The 20,794-nt window shown below is 42.1% G+C and overlaps 1 long non-coding RNA gene across 1 annotated transcript; it reads left to right on the forward strand.

Moving 5' to 3' along the window:
- Positions 1-3,604: 3,604 nt before the first annotated feature.
- LOC121233005 lies at positions 3,605-19,324 on the forward strand. The gene is made up of 3 exons (XR_005931800.1): positions 3,605-3,687; positions 5,390-5,397; positions 19,315-19,324. It is a non-coding gene; the product is annotated as an uncharacterized LOC121233005 (long non-coding RNA).
- The last annotated feature ends 1,470 nt before the right edge of the window (positions 19,325-20,794 follow it).

The following is a 20,794-nucleotide window of genomic DNA, read 5'->3' on the forward strand; positions in this document are numbered from 1 at the left end:
ATAACAAGCATAACATCTTATGGTATGGAATATCCCTTTGGCTAGTTCGGGTCAGCTGTCCTGGCTATGCTCCCTCTCAGCTTCTTGTGCACCTCCTCGCTGGCAGAGCATGGGAAACTGAAAAATCCTTAACTTAGGATAAGCGCTACTTAGCAACAACTAAAACATCAGTGTGTTGTCAACATTATTCTCATATTAAATCCAAAATACAGCACTGTACCAGCTACTAGGAAGGAAATTATCTCTGTCCTAGCCAAAACCTGGACAGTTAGCTATTAAGGAGGTAGGTCTGGTTTTAAGGAAGTCTGAATGTAAAATCCTTGCTGTCTCATTATGCTATGTAAATTGCTTTAAGCTAGATTTCTTTAGTAGTAAAACAAGCCTTTTGAGTACATATACTAGAACCCACTACAGCATTTAAAGCAATTAATGAAATCTTTCTAGTTCACTGTCTGACTGAGACGGGGAACAAAAAGAGCCTTAGTAGATATAGTAGATATATGGATGTAGATAAGAACTGTTTAATAATGATCTAGCTTATAATGAAGTTAAAGAAATTTCAATAGAGGTAGACGTGGCCCAAGAGGATGAGAAGTGGTGCTTAACATTTGCATTGTTGGCCCAAGGGGATGAGAAGTGATACTTAATGTTTGCATTGTTGAGGCTGACTAGGACAGGAGATAGTCCCTGATAAGAAGCAGCAGTGACTCCAAGAACCAGCCAAGACCGACCTTGTGATTTGGACAAATGCCAAGGGACAACTGAGTCTGGGCAGGGACAGAAGGTTAAGAGTTCACCGTGAAGAAGACATACAGCCTTCATCTTCACGACCACCAGACGACCACCATAAGGAGGCACTACGCAAGCGCAGTTGAGAGGAGACTATGGAAATGACTTCCTAGAGCTAATTTTAATATGAAGCGGGGATAGGTAATGCCTATGTATAGGCGTATTGCGAAACTCTATGTATATGTAACACTTGACTGTATAAACTTGAAGTGAACTGCCAAGTCAGGCGTGCACGACTTTGGTGGGACTACCCCCCGTGCTGCCCAGCGCTGAATGAACATACCTACTTTACAATCTCACTGATTGTGGAGTCTGTTTTCCACACGTCATGACCACATTACTTACCTTTTGGAATAACTTCATTAGCTAACTTCTGCCCATCATCTACAGTTCTTGTCCTTGCATTTCAGGCCCTCATAATTTGCTTCTCCCTGTTTGTCTGCACTGACTTATATCATATTGTCCCATTAGAAATGCTGATAATCCTGACTTCTGCTGTGAATTTGACTGTTTCTTAAAACATCATGGTTTTGTGGGTTTTTTTTCTTTGCGTGAATGTGCTACCTAAACTAGTTCATGTGAAATTATTTTCTCCTGTCAGATAATTCTGAGACCCGCTTCCTTGAACTTGCAAGAAATAAGCTGTAATTTGTATAAAATTTGTATCCCACCCAGTGGGATGGGGGAGAAAATCAGGAAAAAGAAGCAAAACCCACGGGTTGAGATAAGAACAGTTTAATAGAACAGAAAAGAAGAAACTAATAATGATAATGATAACACTAATAAAATGACAACAGCAATAATGAAAGGATTGGAATGTACAAATGATGCACAATGCAATTGCTCACCACCCGCCGACCGACACCCAGCTAGTCCCCCAGTGGCGATTCCCCCCACCCCCACTTCCCAGTTCCTATACTAGATGGGACGTCCCATGGTATGGAATACCCTGTTGGCCACTTTGGGTCAGCTGCCCTGGCTGTGTCCTGTGCCAACTTCTTGTGCCCCTCCAGCTTTCTCGCTGGCTGGGCATGAGAAGCTGAAAAATCCTTGACATTAGTCTAAACACTACTAGCAACAACTGAAAACATCAGTGTTATCAACATTCTTCACATACTGAACTCAAAACATAGCACTGTACCAGCTACTAGGAAGACAGTTAACTCTATCCCAGCTGAAACTAGGACAGTATAAACTTGTAGGAAATCACACAACCCTGTAGCTGTAATGTATATAACAATAATTATAGGTAGGGCTGGTAGCAATTTCTTTTATGAAAGCTGACTGATGTTTTTATCAAGAATTTTAATAAGAATCTACCTTTGGTTGCTTATAACTTTTTCAAGCTTTTATTCACTTTTCAAACTGAATGTCTATCATAAACTGAATATTTGGAGGAATGTTTTTGTATGTAATGTTTCCATTCAGAATGGAAACCTTTTCTCTTTCAAATTATAAAAAGATATCTATCAACCTTTTCTTTGAAAAGCCCTGCCATCTCTTTACTATGGTATTTGCAGTTTGGCAGAGTGTGCATGTAGCTATTCCCATGGAGCTCCACCCACACATAGTCAAGTTATACTTTGAATTATCTCACTTGGAACATGCTCCAAGACTTCTTGAGTTCAGTGCCTTAAATCTGAAGATTGATGGAGACGGCCTCTCTCAGTTCTTGATCCTGGCTAGCCTGCACGTCACAGCGAAAACACGGCTGTGTGTGCTATGTAGCCAAGGCACAAAACCTCTCTTGGCATAGTCACTCCCAGCTGCTTGTGGGCCAGCTCAGTTCCAGGCAAGCCAATGCTAGGAGCAGCGGGGTATCTCCTGCACTTACCTGTGCAGACAGTGCAGGGGCAGGAGACACCTGACTGGAGTGCAGTGGAGACAAGGATTGAACCAGGGACAGTATGGAGAGCTGAGTGTTGACTTGCAAGGGCCAGATGGGCAAGGGGAACGGAATACTGTTGTAGTTTAATCCCAGCCATCATCTAAGCACCACACAGCCACTCACTCACTCCCCCCACGATGGGATGGGGAGTGTGGAATGATTGCTGGAGGTGACTTATTGATATGTCCCCCTCTTAAGGGAAGGTAAACCTCCAGGGTGAAATGCAGTGGATATGCAAGAAATCTGTTCCATAATAATTCCCTAAGCAACATAACCTGCAACCTTAGATGTCAGCAACACCAGGGGAGCTTGGTATGCTGACTCTGAAAAGTAACACGGAGGGTGGAGCGGAGTGGAGATGCTGCGGCCAGGCTCTGTGATCGCAGGGATAGGGAACTGGAACGATAGGAACAAGAATGGTAGGTCCCTGCATTGAATCCACTGAAGCAAGGAGGTAAAACAATGGTGTTCTGTCAACGCTATGGCCTTACTTCTGATTTATATCATAAGTGCCCAGTTTTGGGGTACTGACACGCTAAATCATGTTCTCTGGGTGAACTTTGCTCATTATAATCTCAGTATATTACCAAAACACACCTCCATCCCAAAAGCTACCCTCCTTCAAGGTGCAACCACCCCTCGCTGAGCATGCGCTCTGAATTTTCTCTAGCATATACCTGTAAAAGTAAAGCGAGGAGATTTTACATCAATCATAATAAAGGTATGTATGACTAGAGTCACTCAAGCTCCACCTAAAAATAAAATAGTATAAAAGGGCTTAAAAGAGGACTGTTGGGGAAGACACCATCATAGACAAGTCGGGAGGACATCGCTGATTTCTGGGATCAGTCGACGGGCTGAACCTCTCTTCCCCCCCCATAGGGATGCCTATTGGGTGAGATTCGAACACTCAGCTGTACTGAGTACTTCCCTGGGAAACTTAGAAACCTTTAGAGCTCTTTTCTTCCATAATTTAATGCGCTTGTAGTCAACTGTATTATTATTTGCACGTGTGTCACGTCCCAATTTCTCAGGACGATGACTCGGGTTTGCTGATTCCCAGGTCAGGATTAAGGTGAAACGACACCAGGGATCCTTTAACTCACAAAACTCAGTTTTTATTTGCTCACAAGAATTGGCATGCTCACAACAAAAATTGGCATGAAACTACGTCAGTAAACTGTGTAACGTGCTAACCCTACATCACCAAACATATACTACAGGCCTTGCTTATTTGGGAATCAGTTCAGGGAAGACAATAAGGAGAGCCCTCCCATTGAGTCACGAGGTTCAGAGTGGACCCCCTTGCTTTCTAGACTCCCTTTCAGTGAGGAGCCTAGGGGCAGTTGAATCCACTCCTAGTCCCAGACTTGGTCAACGGTTTATGTCTAAAGGGGTGAGATGTAGGAATTACAGAAAAGGAAAGAGAAAGAGAGAAACAAGACAGAGAGAGAAAAATTTCATCGATCCTGGGTCCAGCATTGGTTCAGTCAGCCGAGGGGTCCAGTCAGCCGAGGGGGTCCAGTTCCGGTGGGCTTGCAGGTATGGGGCTTCAGTTTGTGTCCTTTTATCATCCTTGCCCCTCCTTCAGGCGGGCACTTGAACTCATTAGGCTAATTAGGTAGCCTTTGGGCCATGGGCTTGGGGGGGTCGTTTGGGAGTAGCTTTCCCTTCCCTGCAGATGTGATCTTTTGCCATACATGGTGAGCTGCCCTGTTCAGCACATCAGAACAGCACAATAGGACAGGGAGCTGTGCATCCTCCAGCACACCCTCCCCCTCCTGTTGCTGATGGGCGCTGATGGGCTGCTTTTCACCTGTGGTTCCTTGCTAGGCAGAGTGCCTTGTTATGCAGAGTTAGTTGTTAAGCAGAAATTGCCCCACCACAAGGTTTGAGACATTAACTCCTTCAGTCTCTCACAGCATGTGAGCTATGTGTTCGGGACCTTTCCAGATCTTTTTACTTAGGATTAATTTGTAATTCTCCCTTCTTTAATTATAGCTATTTTTCTGCCTTATGCTCCGTTGCGCAGCAAAAGTATGTTGCAAAAATGACACCACAAGGAACAGATATAATCAGTCAACACCCCTCTGTGTAGTGTAGACTTTTTTACTTCTAAGTTGTGTAGACAGACATAAACTCATGTTCTCATAGCAAGTTATGTTTGACACATGGAATTACAATAGAAGCAACCACTAGCTGGACCTCTGATTGTTCTTATGATAGTGTTATGAATTGATTTAAGCCTCCCGTGTAATGAACGGGTTAACTTTGTTCATGAAATCCCATGTGGAGGTAGGGATATTCTTCACTTATCTAAAACCATGAGTACCGATGATTAGCATATGTAGAGAGACGTTTACAGAGCATGAATGGGACTTGAGTCACCTAAAGAACAGCTGAGGAAGACTTCAGCCTTCATCCCAACAACCACCAGAAGGCAAATTACGACCACTTAACACCTGATGGCACAAGATACCGAAGATACCAGCCAGCCCTCACATATCAGAGACTAAAAAGACTGTATAAATAAAGAGGCTCTTCCCCTGTTTGGGCGTGAGCTTGTGGCGGAGCACTGTCTCCCTGGCTGCCCAGCGCCGTTTTGCTCTTTTATCGCTTGCTAATAAATTTGATCTTTTATTTAATACAAATTGGCTCCTCCAATTTGTCACGAGCCTCTATAACAAACTTGGTGCCGTGACTCGGATCCAGGTTCTTTGGTGCGGACCCTTGCAAGCGGGGAGGCGCCCTATCCCCGGATAGCCCCGTCTTGAAGAGGTGCCGCCGCCATACCCTGGACCCACGAACCCCTCTAAATTACGATAACTGAGCAAAAGAACCTGCAGGACCCCTTAAATTTTGTGCACGAAGACCAAACGAAGACCCCGGGAGCGGGTGAGTATATAAAGCGTGAGCCGTTTGGTTGGGGTGGTTATCCCGAGGTGCGATTGTGTGAGAGGTTTCTCTGAGATCACACGAGTGCGGACCCTCCAGTAGTGCAGTTCTCGTAGCCCGCGAGGGAGCCAGTCACGACCGAGGGGAAGTGAGTGTGTGTGTGGATAAGGGCACCTCGGAAGATGGGACAGAGGAAAAGCAAGCCCTCTGGACCCATGGGGATGGGGAAGGGAAATAAGTTACCAGACATACCCCCGGACAGTCCCCTAAGCCTGATGTTAAGATATTGAGACAGTTCACCAAGGAGAAAGGATAGACATAAACTCATGTTCTCATAGCAAGTTATGTTTGACACATGGAATTACAATAGAAGCAACCACTAGCTGGACCTCTGATTGTTCTTATGATAGTGTTATGAATTGATTTAAGCCTCCCGGATATATATTCTGCATTTTTACAGACCAGGAGTTGAAAGTAGCGTAAGTTACACAGATAAGACATCAAATGTCTGAGCTGAATCAAAGATTAGCATATTGCAGTGTACTTTCTATCTGCTAAACTGCACCTAATCACATCAGTCATTCTTTGTTCCTGAACAGAAAGGATCACCACATCAGAACATGAGAATGGCCATTCTGTGTCACACTGACGGTGTCCAGTGTCCATCAAACTCTTGTCTCAAGCAGTGGTCATAAATGAAAGCCAGGAGAATGGAAAGAGCAGGCAAAGAGAAAGAGCAGTTGAGAGACTTGCTGTGCCTGTTGTGGTGTTATGAGTACAGTTGAAGAGAAATATTAGTATATAAGAATTTTGTTGATAAAATGAAGTGTTTCTTTTCCTCAAAAACGTGCTTAGTGAATAAAATAAGACTTGTGGTCTAAAGGAATAGTATTTGTATTCATTCACCAAAACAGGAGGAAAATTCTAAATAATAGAATATGAACTTCAATTGTACTTCTTAAATCTGTAAATGCATACTAGAGCTACCTTTACAAGCACATTGAAATGAAGAAGAAAAGACAGTACAATCCCTCACAAAAAGTCTGAACACTGCATTATGCAGATCACTGCATGATAAAAGTACCACTGGTGTAAATTGAAAAAAAAAAATAGATTATATCATACCTAACCAGAATTTAAGTGTCATCACAAAAAACAAGTTGCCTGGATGTTACCTACAGAACAAGTTTATGTTAGGTATACTTTATGAATATTTTTTAAATTACAAATTATACCTTTGCCTATTTTAGTATCCTTGTAACTGCCAGAATGGCACAAAGTTTCTCTACTATTATTGCTAATCTGGAAAAGTTGTGTATGTCTATATGTGCCTGCATCTGTGTGTGTGTTTCATAATTGTTATTAACAATTTTTCCTTCACATTTCTGTTAAAACTTTATAAAATTTTCATTGCTTAGAATGTTTCCCAGCTTTAAGTGTCTTGGGCTGGAATTTCTTGTGGGAGTGTCAGCTTAGCTGTTTCCATAATGATGCTAGAAGAAGATATCTTTTCCTCACATCATATTAGAAAAATTCAAAAACATTCTGGGTCAGGAATGTGCTATTTGTTGGAGCAGGTTATCTGCAAGGATATTCAGTGTGAAAATACTGTGAACTTGTAAAAGCTAAGGATGCAGAGGTGATTTCCTAATTCTTCAGTGCTTGATTTTTGCACTGTTAATCAAGTTTTCATAGCTATTTCCTAAATAAGGAACTACTGCGTCTAACCCATTTGCTTGTTGTTTAGGCATTGTCTGTAAGTATTTAAAGCCCCTTGCCCTCAAGAACACACACTCATGCAATAAACAGAGCTCTATTGTGCTCTTGTACCTATATGATTGCACTCATGTACCTGCACTTATATGTGCTCTTGCACTCATATATTATGAGATTGAATTTTTACTATCCGCTGGTGATAGCAGAAGAAGTAATAGTTTATATAATATTTGAAAACTCAATTTCTTCTGTAGCACCTGCTTGGATATCTGTTAACTAATTCTTCAAAATGTGGTAACAGAGATCTGAGAATCTCGATTTATTATCAGGACAATAAATGAATAACGGTTAAAAAAAAATATTCTTCTAAACAGTTTCCAAATCAGTTTCAGATTCTAGGATTGACATTTTAAGGAGGAAAGATTTTAGCCTGAGCAGGCAAAACACAGTATGAGTTATTCTGTATTAATTCTCTTGCTGACTTTATGAAATATGAAACATTTCTGACCATAGTGTTACCGAAATCCGGAATAAAACTCCTTAACACCAATGTGAAGTTAAGAAGCAGGCACTTCATTTATTGCAGCGCTGGGGGCACGGGAGATCGCTCCTCCAAAGGTGTGTCCAACTTAGTATCAAAATCCATCGGTTTTTATAGACTTTTTCTGTCAGGTCATTGTTACATAAGCTCTTTACATAAAAAATGCATACTATGCTCGCTCTTAAATTTAACCTTTATAATGATTGGTCCTTTGATTATATAACCTTATCAATATTCTTATTTAAAAACAATCATTGGTCAATTTCACTTAGCTCTACTGATTGGAATCTTCGATACTCAAATCGAGATGGGAAGGGTAAGGAGTTTCCAAGCAGCATAACTGGTGTCCATGATGGTTTCCTTAGTTTCTTGAAACAAAACATAGAAAAACCAGTAACTTCCTGGTGAGGTTTCCATGGTTAGCTATTTCAAACTTTAACAATATTAAGGTTCCTATAGTCACACATAACACAGTTCCTAAAGTTTCTATGGCTACATTTCAAACTTAACACTCCTATACATTATGCTTCACAATCTTACTTCTTAATCAAACCTAACTCTTCTATGTGATTAAATTTTGATTTCTTTATCAGAATATTTGCAACAATAGTATTTAGAAGCAGTAGTGTGTAAGAGGCTGAATTGTTATCTCGAACCATTTGCCTCAAAGATTGTTAGGTATGAGGGACTGGGCTGTCATCAAGGAACTGTGAACTGCTCATCTTGAGCCCTTTGTCTCCAAGATGGCCGGTTTAAGCGGGACACTCCTCTGTCCATAAGGACGATTACCAGGCCATTGAGGCATCCAGGGGAGGAAACTGGGCTGGAGCTGATAAGATATTGGTTTCTGGTATGGATCACGCGAAGGTTGTGTGATAAATGAAACCTGCAGCGCATGACATCATCGAAATATGCCCTGTAAAGAACCCCTAGAAACAAGTGGTGAGGGGGCCTTTTCTTCCTCACCAAAGAATTGAAGATTGAGGACCAACGGGGACGCCGCTGGATCCGTGCTAGTGGACCATCCTTGCAACTCCCCACCACCGACTGGTTTCTGGCCTGAGGACCAACGGGACGCCGCGGGATCCCTGGTGGTGACTATCCTTGCAACTCTATCCCGACTGCTTGCTTAATTTCTACCTTTTTCTTCCATTCTATCCCTATCGCCACCATTTTCCACTTTTGTTACTTTGATAATAAAAAACTCTTTTTGACTATACGGCATTTTGACCTCGGTTTTGTGTCTTAATCTCGCTCTGGGATCATCTCCAAAACCTTCCCCGACATCTGGATCGGGACATTTAAATTGGCGTCACGGACAGGATACCTTGAGACGAGAGTGCCGTACTGTTTCCCTGCTTTTAATATGCGAGACCTCCTCAGGAACGTAAGGGGGGCAGACTTGTGGTGTTTGAAACTTTACGTGCTGCCTTCCTGAGACGACCTGCTTCCCCGCTTTTTATAAGGTGTTTGAAACTTTACGTGCTGCCCTTCCTGAGACAACTGTTCCCCACTTTAATACGTGAGACCTCTCAGGAACGTAAGGGGGGCAGGGCTTGTGGTGTTTGAAACTTTACATGCTACCTTCCTGAGACGACTGCTTCCTGCTTTGTATAATGATGAGTGATAGCAAAATGCCCGTTTGGGGAAAAGAAGCTTTGTTTGATTTTTTAGAAAAACCATAAAGCGCGACCCCTCTGTGCTTGGGATAGACTGGGCTCACGGGAAATTGGTATAATCTGCAGAGCGTTGTTGATTGGATGGTCGCTCTTTACAGAAGATGCTAGAGTGCGGTCAGGGAAAGGAAAAAGGCAATTGTCTGTGCCGTTCTGGTGCCAAGTCTGGCCGCAGCAGTGGAGGATAGGGGATTGCCACCTCACTGCAGAATCTCAAATTATTGAATCCCTCCAAAATCTTGTTCAGGTCCCTTATGGGACAAGTGGCGGGATTAAAAGCACAACTTGAAGCAGAAAAGAACCAAGTGAAACATTTGCAAATTGCTCTTAAGGAGCAGCTCCTTGCAGGTACTGTCCGTGAGGAAATTCCTCCAAGATCAGAAATTGGCTACCCCTTTAAGGACCTGCAGGCAGCAAAAGAGAGAGTGGAGAAGTTAGAGCTGCCTTCATTGCGACCCTTAGTCAAAACTAAATATATTTATGATGATGAGCAAGACCAGTTCCCCCAAGTTACAACTAAAGAGGTCCCCTATACTGCCACTGAGTTGGCAAAACTAAAAAAGGAATTTGGCCGAACCCCTAAGGAGTCAGAAACGGAGTATGTGTGGAGAGTATCATTGTCGGGGGGGACCAGATTCTGTTAAGTGAAAAGGAGGCAGAAGGGTATTGGGGACCGGGAGTGTTTTTAACTACTGGGAATCACCGTGCCCCCTGGTCTTTAACCCAACGGGCAGCCTATTGGGCGGGAGGTTTGAACCCCTTGGAGAGGGGAGATCCCCTCGCGATTACGGGGACTATTGATCAATTAGTGGAGAGTGTGCAAAAGGCAGCTTGTCTGCAGATGATGTATGATCGAAAATTGGAGCCTACACAGGAGTCCCCAATGATGATGTTGGTGGATCCTGAGCGAATGACTCCCCTTATACAGGGACTCCCTGATTCCCTGAAACCAATTGGTATACAATTACAAGGAAAGATACAGGCGATGCCCCAGGGCGAGAGTGTTGGGGCTGCTTCAGGAGGATTCATGCCTGATCAGCACCGCCGCCCCCCAGATAAGAAAATGTGGACTTGGGGAGAAGTGGCCCAGGAATTAATTAATTACGGGCGCAAATATAGTCCTGTTAACCCTCCAGCCACCAAAACAGACTCCAGGGGCTTGAGGCGGGCTGAAGTAAAAATAGTTCCATGCCCTGGGAGTGATAAGAGAACACCCCTTGCTAAACCGCCGGGGGGGAGAGATATCCCTAACAAACGTAATATACTGTGGGCGCGGGGATACCAGAAGGGGATCCCGCGTGGCTTAATGGACGGGATGCCAACAGACAAATTGGAAAAATTGGTAACAGCGTGGCCTGATAAACCAGTAAACAGAAAAGTGGATTTTGAGAATACTACCCTTAACACACCTTCCCTGATTGATTTATCAGAAACAAATGCCACCCAAGAGCTGGCGGGAAACTAGATCCTTCGCCTTCCAGTGGTGAGCGGGGGGGGGGGGGGGGGGCGAAGGTTGGATGTATATCAGACAGCTCACTGAAAACGGCCTGGGTGATTTACTAATTACAGGCATTGTGGGGCCAAGACAAGTCCCAGTCACCTTTTTGGTAGATACCGGAGCTCAGATTTCAGCTATTAAAACCAAAGATGCTGCTAATTGCGGAATTACACCCTCCAAACAGCGGCTTTTTGTGGCAGATGCATTCGGCATTGTTCAGCCACAGGCATTAGCAATGGTCAGCCTGCCTTTGCCAGGAGAAGATAGTGCCACTACAGTGACAGTGGTTGTGGGGGAGTTTCCACTTAACCTTTTAGGACTCGATGTTTTAAAGGGAAAGACCTGGATTGATAATAAAGGGAGACAGTGGTCGTTTGGCTCTCCCACAATAGATATTCGGCTGTTAAAAGCCGCGCCGCTGCTTCCCCCTTCAAAGCTTACAAATGTTAAGCCCTACTCGATACCCTTGGGGGCCACAGAGGGAATAGCGCCTGTGTTAGAGGACTTAAAGGGACAGGGTATTGTGATTCCAACCCACTCTCCTTTTAACTCCCCGGTGTGGCCAGTGCGAAAACCTAATGGCAAGTGGAGATTAACTGTAGATTATTGCAGACTTAATGCAAATACCAGTCCATTGACAGCTGCGGTACCAAATATTGCTGAGTTTATAGCTACAATCCAGGAACGAGCCCACCCGATTATGGCAACAGTGGATGTTAAAGATATGTTTTTTATGGTCCCCCTGCAAACAGAGGATCAAGACCGCTTTGCATTTACTTGGGAGGGTCAGCAATTTACTTTTACCGGACTCCCACAAGGATACAAGCATTCCCCCACTCTAGCTCATCATGCGTTAGCACAGGAGCTAGAAGTAATTCAGACAGAGGAGGGGGTCAGTGTTTATCAGTACATTGATGACATTCTTGTAGGTGGGGATGAAACAGAAAAGGTTCAGAAAACTCAGGATAATATAATTTCTCACTTGGAAAGCTTGGGGCTGAAAATTCCACCAGAGAAAATACAAACACCCTCAAGCGAAGTAAAGTTTTTAGGAATTTGGTGGAAGGGAGGAATGACATGTATCCCCCCTGACACCCTTTCCTCATTGGATCAGATTAAAATGCCAGAGTCAAAAAAGGATTTACAGCACGTACTAGGATTACTTGTGTTTTGGAGGAAACATATCCCTGATTTTTCAATTATTGCAAGACCCCTATATGACTTGTTGCGAAAAGGGGCTCAGTGGGAATGGACTAAGCCCCACGAAGAGGCATTGCAATTGCTAATTTTTGAAGCAACTGCCCATCAAGCCCTTGGTCCTATTCATCCCACAGACCCTGTCCATATTGAATGGGGATTTGCCAAAAGTGAGTTATCAATACATTTATGGCAAAAGGGCCCCAAAGGACCCACTCGACCTATTGGGTTCTATTCTCGCAGTTTTAAGGATGCAGAAAAAAAGATATACTGCTTGGGAGAAAGGTTTGTTTGTAGTCAGTTTAGCCTTGAGAGAGGCTGAACGGACTATTCGACAGCAGTCTATAGTACTTAGAGGCCCGTTTAAAGTAACCAAGACTGTTTTAGCAGGAACTCCACCCCCTGACGGGGTGGCTCAGAGAGCCTCTGTACGAAAATGGTATGCCCAGATAGAGCATTATTGTGACATTTTTACTGTGTCTGAGGGGGCAGCAAAGATGTTAACCATTCAAGAGGAAATACGTGAAGCTGTTAATTGTTTGTGTAGTTTTGTCAGTGATTGCTTTGTTAATATTTACAGGATGTCCATTATACCACCACAGATGTTGTTTTGGTCAACTATTGTTACCGCCTTTAATATCTGGGGAAACTCCTGTGCCCCTCTTTTCGGCTTGGAGTGGCAAAATGAATTTGTGGCTCTAGGCCAGCAAGTGGCCAACACTTTTAATCTGACTAATTGTTGGGTATGTGGTGGGCCCTTAGGTTTGGAAAGCTGGACATGGACTGCTGTCCCTATTTCCCCAAAATGGTTAGTGAGTAATTACAGTGAGGTCAAAAATGATTCTTACTGGGGTGAAGACACGCAGCCCTGGACAATACAATACCCAGTCCAAGGTGAATATTGTCTGAACCGAACACAGAAAGATGGTATTCCCGTGGGAAATAGCAAGTGCAACTGGACCTATACTTATGACAACCATTGCCTCACTGACGGTTGTAGACCAATTGATTGTTCAAACCATAGGGCAGCTATATCACTGCCAGAGGGGGGCGACCAGGCATATTGTCGCCTTTTGAGTTCTAGTTCTCCAAATTTTGTGCCTCGCTGGTCTGGATGGGCCTGGGTGAATCAAACAGGACACAGGAAACAGTTTTCCCATTTTTGGTCTTCCACTAATCAGTCTAATAACCTTCTTAATGTTACCTGCTTCTGGCACCATGATTCTGGTGCCTGGAAATGCAGACTCACTGATAAAACATATTCTCGTCTCCCTGATGGGACTCAAATTTGGTGGTCAAGTGATAATAAAGACTACTGTAAGGGACATTTGAGTATAGGTCCGGATGGGCTTCCTATCTGCTGGGACACCACAGAGGAGGTGGGAAAAACTGTGGACAGGTTGTTGATGAACGGTCCATCAGATCATCCTCTGGGAGTAGGTAATTCAACATATTTCCAATCACCACGGACACCTACCAGTTTGTTTGAAAATGGTGCACGAGCCTTAAAGAGTCACTATTGGGTGTGTGGCCAACGGGCCTACAAACTGCTACCAACAAATTGGACTGGAGTGTGTTATGTGGGGGTAATTCACCCTTTGTTTTTCCTGCTCCCAGACGATGAAGGGGATGGACTGGGTGTTAAAGTATATGATGATCTCAATCCATATCGACGATCCATTGATACCTCTATTGCAGGTGGGAGTGGTCAAACCTGGGGCAAAGACAAGTGGACGCCTCAACGTATCATACAACATTATGGACCTGCCACCTGGAACCCAAATGAGTGGGTTAGCGGTGCTCGAGAACCTATCTATAACCTAAATCGCATCATCCGGTTACAAGCTGTCCTAGAGATCATTACTAACGAGACAGCCCGTGCCCTTGATCTATTGGCGGATCAAGCTACACAAATGCGAACAGCAATATTACAACATCGCATGGTTCTCGATTACCTGCTAGCCGAGGAAGGAGGTGTTTGTGGTAAACTAAATGATTCTAACTGTTGTTTAAAAATTGATGACAGCGGGAAAATTGTTTAAACAAATTACTGCGGGAATACGAAAGCTGGCCCATGTTCCTGTCCAGACATGGAAAAGCTGGGACATTGATATGTTTTCCTGGCTCCCTGGAGGTCCATGGGTTAAGCGAATCCTATTTTACTTGTTGTGTGGTTTTGCCATGTTATTCTTTTTACCATGTGTCATTCCATGCTTTATACGATTGATTCAACGTGTTGTAACTAATATACAATTTGTAACTACTATTTCGCCTGACGGTGTTAAACAAATTCGCGCTGTGCACCAAACCACACCGTCGGTAATACAGATTGTATAAAATGCTCTTTTCTGGCTTTTCTATATAGCTATCTTTTCTCAAAACCACCATGGGTCCTGAAACAATCTTTGAGCCACGGGGTGGTGTAAGAGGCTGAATTGTTATCTCAAACCATTTGCCTCAAAGATTGTTAGGTATGAGGGACTGGGCTGTCATCAAGGAACTGTGAACTGCTCATCTTGAGCCCTTTGTCTCCAAGATGGCCGGTTTAAGCGGGACACTCCTCTGTCCATAAGGACGATTACCAGGCCATTGAGGCATCCAGGGGAGGAAACTGGGCTGGAGCTGATAAGATATTGGTTTCTGGTATGGATCACGCGAAGGTTGTGTGATAAATGAAACCTGCAGCGCATGACATCATCGAAATATGCCCTGTAAAGAACCCCTAGAAACAAGTGGTGAGGGGGCCTTTTCTTCCTCACCAAAGAATTGAAGATTGAGGACCAACGGGACGCCGCTGGATCCGTGCTAGTGACCATCCTTGCAACTCCCACCACCGACTGCTGGCCTGAGGACCAACGGGACGCCGCTGGATCCATGGTGGTGACTATCCTTGCAACTCTATCCCGACTGCTTGCTTAATTTCTACCTTTTCTTCCATTCTATCCTATCGCCACCATTTTCCACTTTTGTTACTTTTGATAATAAAAACTCTTTTGACTATACGGCATTTGACCTCGTTTGTGTCTTAATCTCGCTCTTGGGATCATATCAAAACCTTCCCCGACATTGGATCGGGACATAGTGAATCTCAGTTTCTTTCCAAGAATTCTTTCTGTGCATCCAGTGTGTAATGTATTGATGACTATGTCAGTCTAGCTGTTTTGGAAACTAAAGTAATTCAGCTCTCATGGTTGCAAGAGGGATGTCTCAGACCTGGATTTCTCTCTCATTCCCTTGTGAAAAAAACCCTTCTAAGAATCCTACATGGGATTCAATGGGATTTGCACACTGAGATACAAAAGGGGGCTTGGCCTTCAACCTTAAGACATGTTTTGTTTTACACAGGTCACGTACTTGACTAGGTGTTTTGTTGGAGTTATTTTAATGCCTTGTAAAACACCTTGAGAAGAACTAAAGAAAACTGTGTTGTAAAAGCAGCTCATCTTGTACTGTAAAGTGCTTTGTATTTGCATGAAACCCGAGTGTTCAGTGTCTTTGGCCAGTGGATAAAAACTATAAATTGAGATAGCCACAAATTTTCCATTATCACAGTCAGTCACATTCCAAGGTGAAATTTAAGCATGAGAATATTCATAGTTGATCTGCTGTGTATTTTCCCCATTTTTCAGTTCTGTTTTAGTTGCACAAGCTTAATTGTGAAAGTGGATCTTGCAGACTGATCAGGAAACCAGCACTTTTTTTTTTTTAAAGATGGTTCAAGAGAGCTTTCCAAGTACATGTAAGAGAGGTTATTAAAGGTACCTAGCTGGCATTTTTGGTGGCTACTGTGTGGGGGAGAGGAACACGAAAGGAAGCTAGAAAGAAGAGCATTATTACACTTTGGATGATGTGCTGCCTTAAAAGGAAAGTGAAGAAGCATTAAATAAATATGAAGAATTTGGGAGCAATATTTATATATATATATTACATTTCACTTGGGCTAAGGAACATGGCAGTTCTGAGTTGGAGCTGAGTATGAAGGTATAAATGGTATATAGTATGATATTTTCATTACAGAAATGAAAGCATAAACACAAATTTAGTTTGTCTTCTACAACACTTTTTTTAATGCCTGATGGGACCCATAGGAATGTGTCTAAGATTTGGGCATTATAATGCATAGGTACAGAGAAAAATGGGTCCACCAGCTGATGGCAGTCATGTGCATGTATAGAGAAAAACATTCTCGTTCTCTTTACAGTAACTTTTATATTCTTGACTATTATCACATTCCTCAGTCTTCTTTCGGTTATGTTTTATTTAGGTCATGTTTTCTAGACATCTGAAAATCCTGTTGCTCTCTGTTAGAGTCTGCCCAGTGGGTCTAAGTCTTTCTTTGGGGCAGTGCCCCAAACTAGATACCCTATTCTGCTTACCTTGTGGTTTTATCAGCGCTGATCAGGCTAAACAGATCACTTCACTTGTTTTGTTGTCTATTTTCTGTTTATATAACCTAGCTTGAGCTGCTTCTATTACAGCAAGCCAATCCTGGGTCATGTTCAACTTGTGATTTACCCTTGGTTCCTCCTTAGCCAGTTGTTCCATGTACAGTATTTGTACAGTTGGTTGATTACTCCTGCTTACGTATCGTACTTTTATGCATGCCTGCTGAGCTTCATTCAAGTCATGGCACCACTCAATACATCCTTCCATTTTGACAGCTAAACATAAATAAGTACACTCTGGGTATGATTTCCCAATAAATTATGCAACCACTCTATGTTAGTAAAGTCAAGAAAAAGTTTTCCTAAGTTGTTCATGAGGATGTCATATGGGAAAGTTGTCAGAAGCCTTACTAGTGTCTAGAAACATGGCATTATGTGTTGCATCGTCAGTCACAAGTCCTGTTACTTTATAATAAAAGACTTGACATGATTTATTCTTGACAATGTATTTGCAAGTTGTTTATTTGTCAGTGGGATTTTTCCAGTAACTGAAAAATTAATTCTTCTTTCCATCTCCCTCCTTCCCCCTTAAAGTTGCATATTGCATTTTCCCTCTGTAGGGTCTTCTCTCAGTTTTCTTTCACAGATACTTAGAGGACTGCTTATGCCACGAGGTTATATCAGGCATTTTGCTAAGTAAGTTTTGATAGTGGGTCAAACTGATATGAAAATTATTTTAACCTGCTTCATTTATAACATATTTAAAAATTGTCTAGCTTGTTCTTTCCTTATTTTAAGCTAAAGTCATATGTTTTCTCACTTAACTGTGTTAGCTTCCTGTTCACAAAAGATCTCTTTAGTGAATTCTGATGCCCTGTAACTTTTCATATGTCTTATGGAGCAAAGCGCTATTATAGCAGTTGCCCTATTGGAGCAGGTCCTTGGTCCATTCAAAAAAAGGTGGAAAAAAACCCTTAATGACTTAGAATGCAATGCACGCATGTGAAGATTACTCGGGATAAAGTTCAAGAAAGAATTACAGGGGGAGCATAACAGCAGAAAATATTCTAAAGAGTGACTCAGTCCTTAAAATTCAAGCACTTAATTTTCCAGTCTGATCCTGTCCTGGTTTTAGCTGGGATAGAGTTAATTTTCTTTCTAGTAGCTGGTATAGTGTTACATTTTGGATTTAGTATGTGAATAATGATATAACACACTGATGTTTTCAGTTGTTACTAAGTATTGTTTATACTGTCAAGGATTTTTCAGCATCTCATGCCCAGCCAGCAAGAAGGCTTTATTATTATTATTGTCATTTTATTATTGCTATTATCATCATTATTATTTTATTCCTTTCTGTTCTATTAAACTGTTCTTATCTCAACCCACGAGTTTTACTTCTTTTCCCGATTCTTCTCTCCCCCATCCCACTGGGTGAGGGGGAAGTGAGTGAGCATCTGCATGGTGCTTAGTTGCTGTCTGGGGTTAAACCACAACAGATCCAAATTTTATAACCAAAAGAAAATTAACATTCCCACTGACGGCACTTAACATTATTAGAATAGGCAGGTTTTCTTTTCTCAGCTTTCAAACTTTTCTTAGAATTAGTTTTGTTTCATTTTCACCCCAAGCACGTAACTTCTCTGAAAATCCTTTTCTCCTCAAAGAAGTCTCTCACATCAAACCTTCAGTTTGTTTTTAAAATGTTAATCAATTTTGTCTGAGCTCAAGTTAGAATTCCAGAAAAACCTGTAACTTTGCCTGTTCTGATTAACCAGTCCTTTCTCTCTTTTAACTCCATGTTCATCTTTCTTACCTCTGAAGAAAACACCTTATGTATTAGGTTAGAGAATTAACCTATTTCTTCAATATGCAGTATTTTTCAATACTGAAGTATTGTGTAAAAGATGATGCACATAAAACAGTGATCTTTTAAAAGGAATCCTTGAACATATGTATGCATATGTTACCAGTGTTTCATAAGTATTTGGCTTTTTCTTAGAGATTTTTTTTAAATCCTCTAACTCCTTTGCAATGACAACCTTTGCTCAAACACTCTTTCATTATTTTGTATGCGGTGAGAATGTCTTATCAAATTTCTTTCCAGTGTACTGTAAATTTCCACTGCTTTCATGCAAAACCTCAAATGTTTCTGCAGTAGAATCAAGTGTTTTACAGGCAAGTTGCTGAGGTTCGTGCTGATTTCTATAAGACGTGGAATTAATGCTGTAGCAACAACTCTTCAGCTCGGTCCTTAACATTTCAGGGGTGGGGGGGAACAGAAATAACAAGAAGTACTGAAGTGATTAATTAAGAGGATTAAGAGGTTTACATTAGTTAATGTATGCAGAGTGCTTGAAGATGAAAAAGAACCATAAGAGTAATAGGCAAATGTAGTGTTACTAAAAGTTAAAAGTCAGTCAAAAATATATAAAACACCATATAAACATATGAAGTAGGTGTTCAGCAAACTGGGATCCAGAATGATCCAACACAGGGTAATCTTGTAACCTTCATGCTGCTGCTGCATGGATGTATAGTGCTATCAAGCCTCTCAGAACTACTGATGAGAAAATCCTGCAAAAGGTTTACAGTTATAGAAAGAACAGGACCTATATTAATATTTTAATCTATTTTATCTACTTAGGTTACATTAGGATGGAAAAGCCCTTATTTTGTAAAATATTGCATTTTATTTAAGGGGGAGGTTGTGATTTTGGTTTGGTCAGCAGTCTGTGTGTACACTTGCAAAAATCAAGGTCTGTGATTCAGATCTTTCCTTAGAAAGGATCCCAATATGAGAGAAAATGAGAGAAAAATACTAGGAATGTCTGTGCTGTGGGAAAAGGTTCAATTGAAATTTGTGTTGTGTGAGATACTGGAGAGCCTAAACAGGAGAATCCTTGGCTCACAAAGACTTATATAGAGTGTGATCTTGTGAGCCTTGTTTCCTCCAGAAATCAGGCCAAAAAATCTGGAGCAGCTGTTGAGACAAGCTCCTTCTGTTCAAGGGGGGCAAACACTGCACAGTTGCAACTGTGCAAGATACCATGTTTCTGAGCTCCATAGGGAAGAGGTGAAATAAAAGGAAAAGAACCTCCTAACAAGGAAGGGGCAAGGTCTAGGTAGATTTCATTCAGACTTTAAATTATTTAAGCTATTAAAAATACAGTTCAAAAGAGGTAGAGTTAGTTCCAGGAAACAAACTAAAGCGAGGACAGCTCTGGTAGATGTAATTTTTCCTCCTCATGCAGCATATTCCTTTTGTCCTTTGGCCTTCTACCAAACCAGGTTTGAAAATAACTCCCTTTGTTGCTCATGCATATACAACAAATAATACAGGGCTGAAAGTGCTGTTTATTTTGCACTCACTCCTTTTGCAGCTGAGAGACTTGAGTCTTCTGCCACATAATGCCCAATCCTCTCAATGGTATAGCTGCCTACTCTAGTTGGTAACCAAGCAGTGGGGATACGAAGCAAAACAGTGCTATCTCTGTAGTTTTCTGCTGCCCTACCACAGATTGAGATAGCACATTTGAGTTGTTTGAGGATATTTTTCTTTTCTTTTTTTTTCCTGTAAAGGACCAAATGTGGTCCAGCTGCCAGCACCCTCGGTGAAAGTACTATATCCACACTTGTTGGATGTGCATGGTGAGGCAGGTAAAGGAAATGGAGGTGATGTCCTGCTTTTCTCCAGGCCTAGGGCAGGATTTACCATCTCTGGCTGTCGGTCACCTTCAGCAGCAAGTCAAAGTAGCTTCTAATGGCAAAACTTTTGGAACAGACATAGCATGTACTTAAATTGGAGGTGAAACAATTGCAAATGTGAACCTAAGAGAGATAGAAGTTCCTGAACACAAAACATGCCAGGGTAATGGATTGGCCAATTTCTATCTGAAGAATCTACCTATTGCTGTTTTTAGTATCTTCAAGAAAAACAGAACCTCAACTACATTTTTCTGTAAATAGATCAGGAGACTACCTGACTCAGATTCCCCATTCCTGATCCTAATGGAAACAACCCAGCAGGGCCCTGAATTTTGGCTAACTTTTCAGCCCGGTAGTGTGACAATACATAGTGGTGTGAAGATGATAGGCTCTGCCAAAAAAGCAGATAGTTAGTGTAATGAACATCCAAATTTGAATACTGAATTTATTCAGCCATACTGGATTGCCTGTTTCCCTTTAATTGTAATTCTGTTTTTTTAA

Source organism: Aquila chrysaetos (assembly GCF_900496995.4).
Source record: "Aquila chrysaetos chrysaetos chromosome W unlocalized genomic scaffold, bAquChr1.4 W_unloc_3, whole genome shotgun sequence".
Taxonomy (NCBI): domain Eukaryota; kingdom Metazoa; phylum Chordata; class Aves; order Accipitriformes; family Accipitridae; genus Aquila; species Aquila chrysaetos.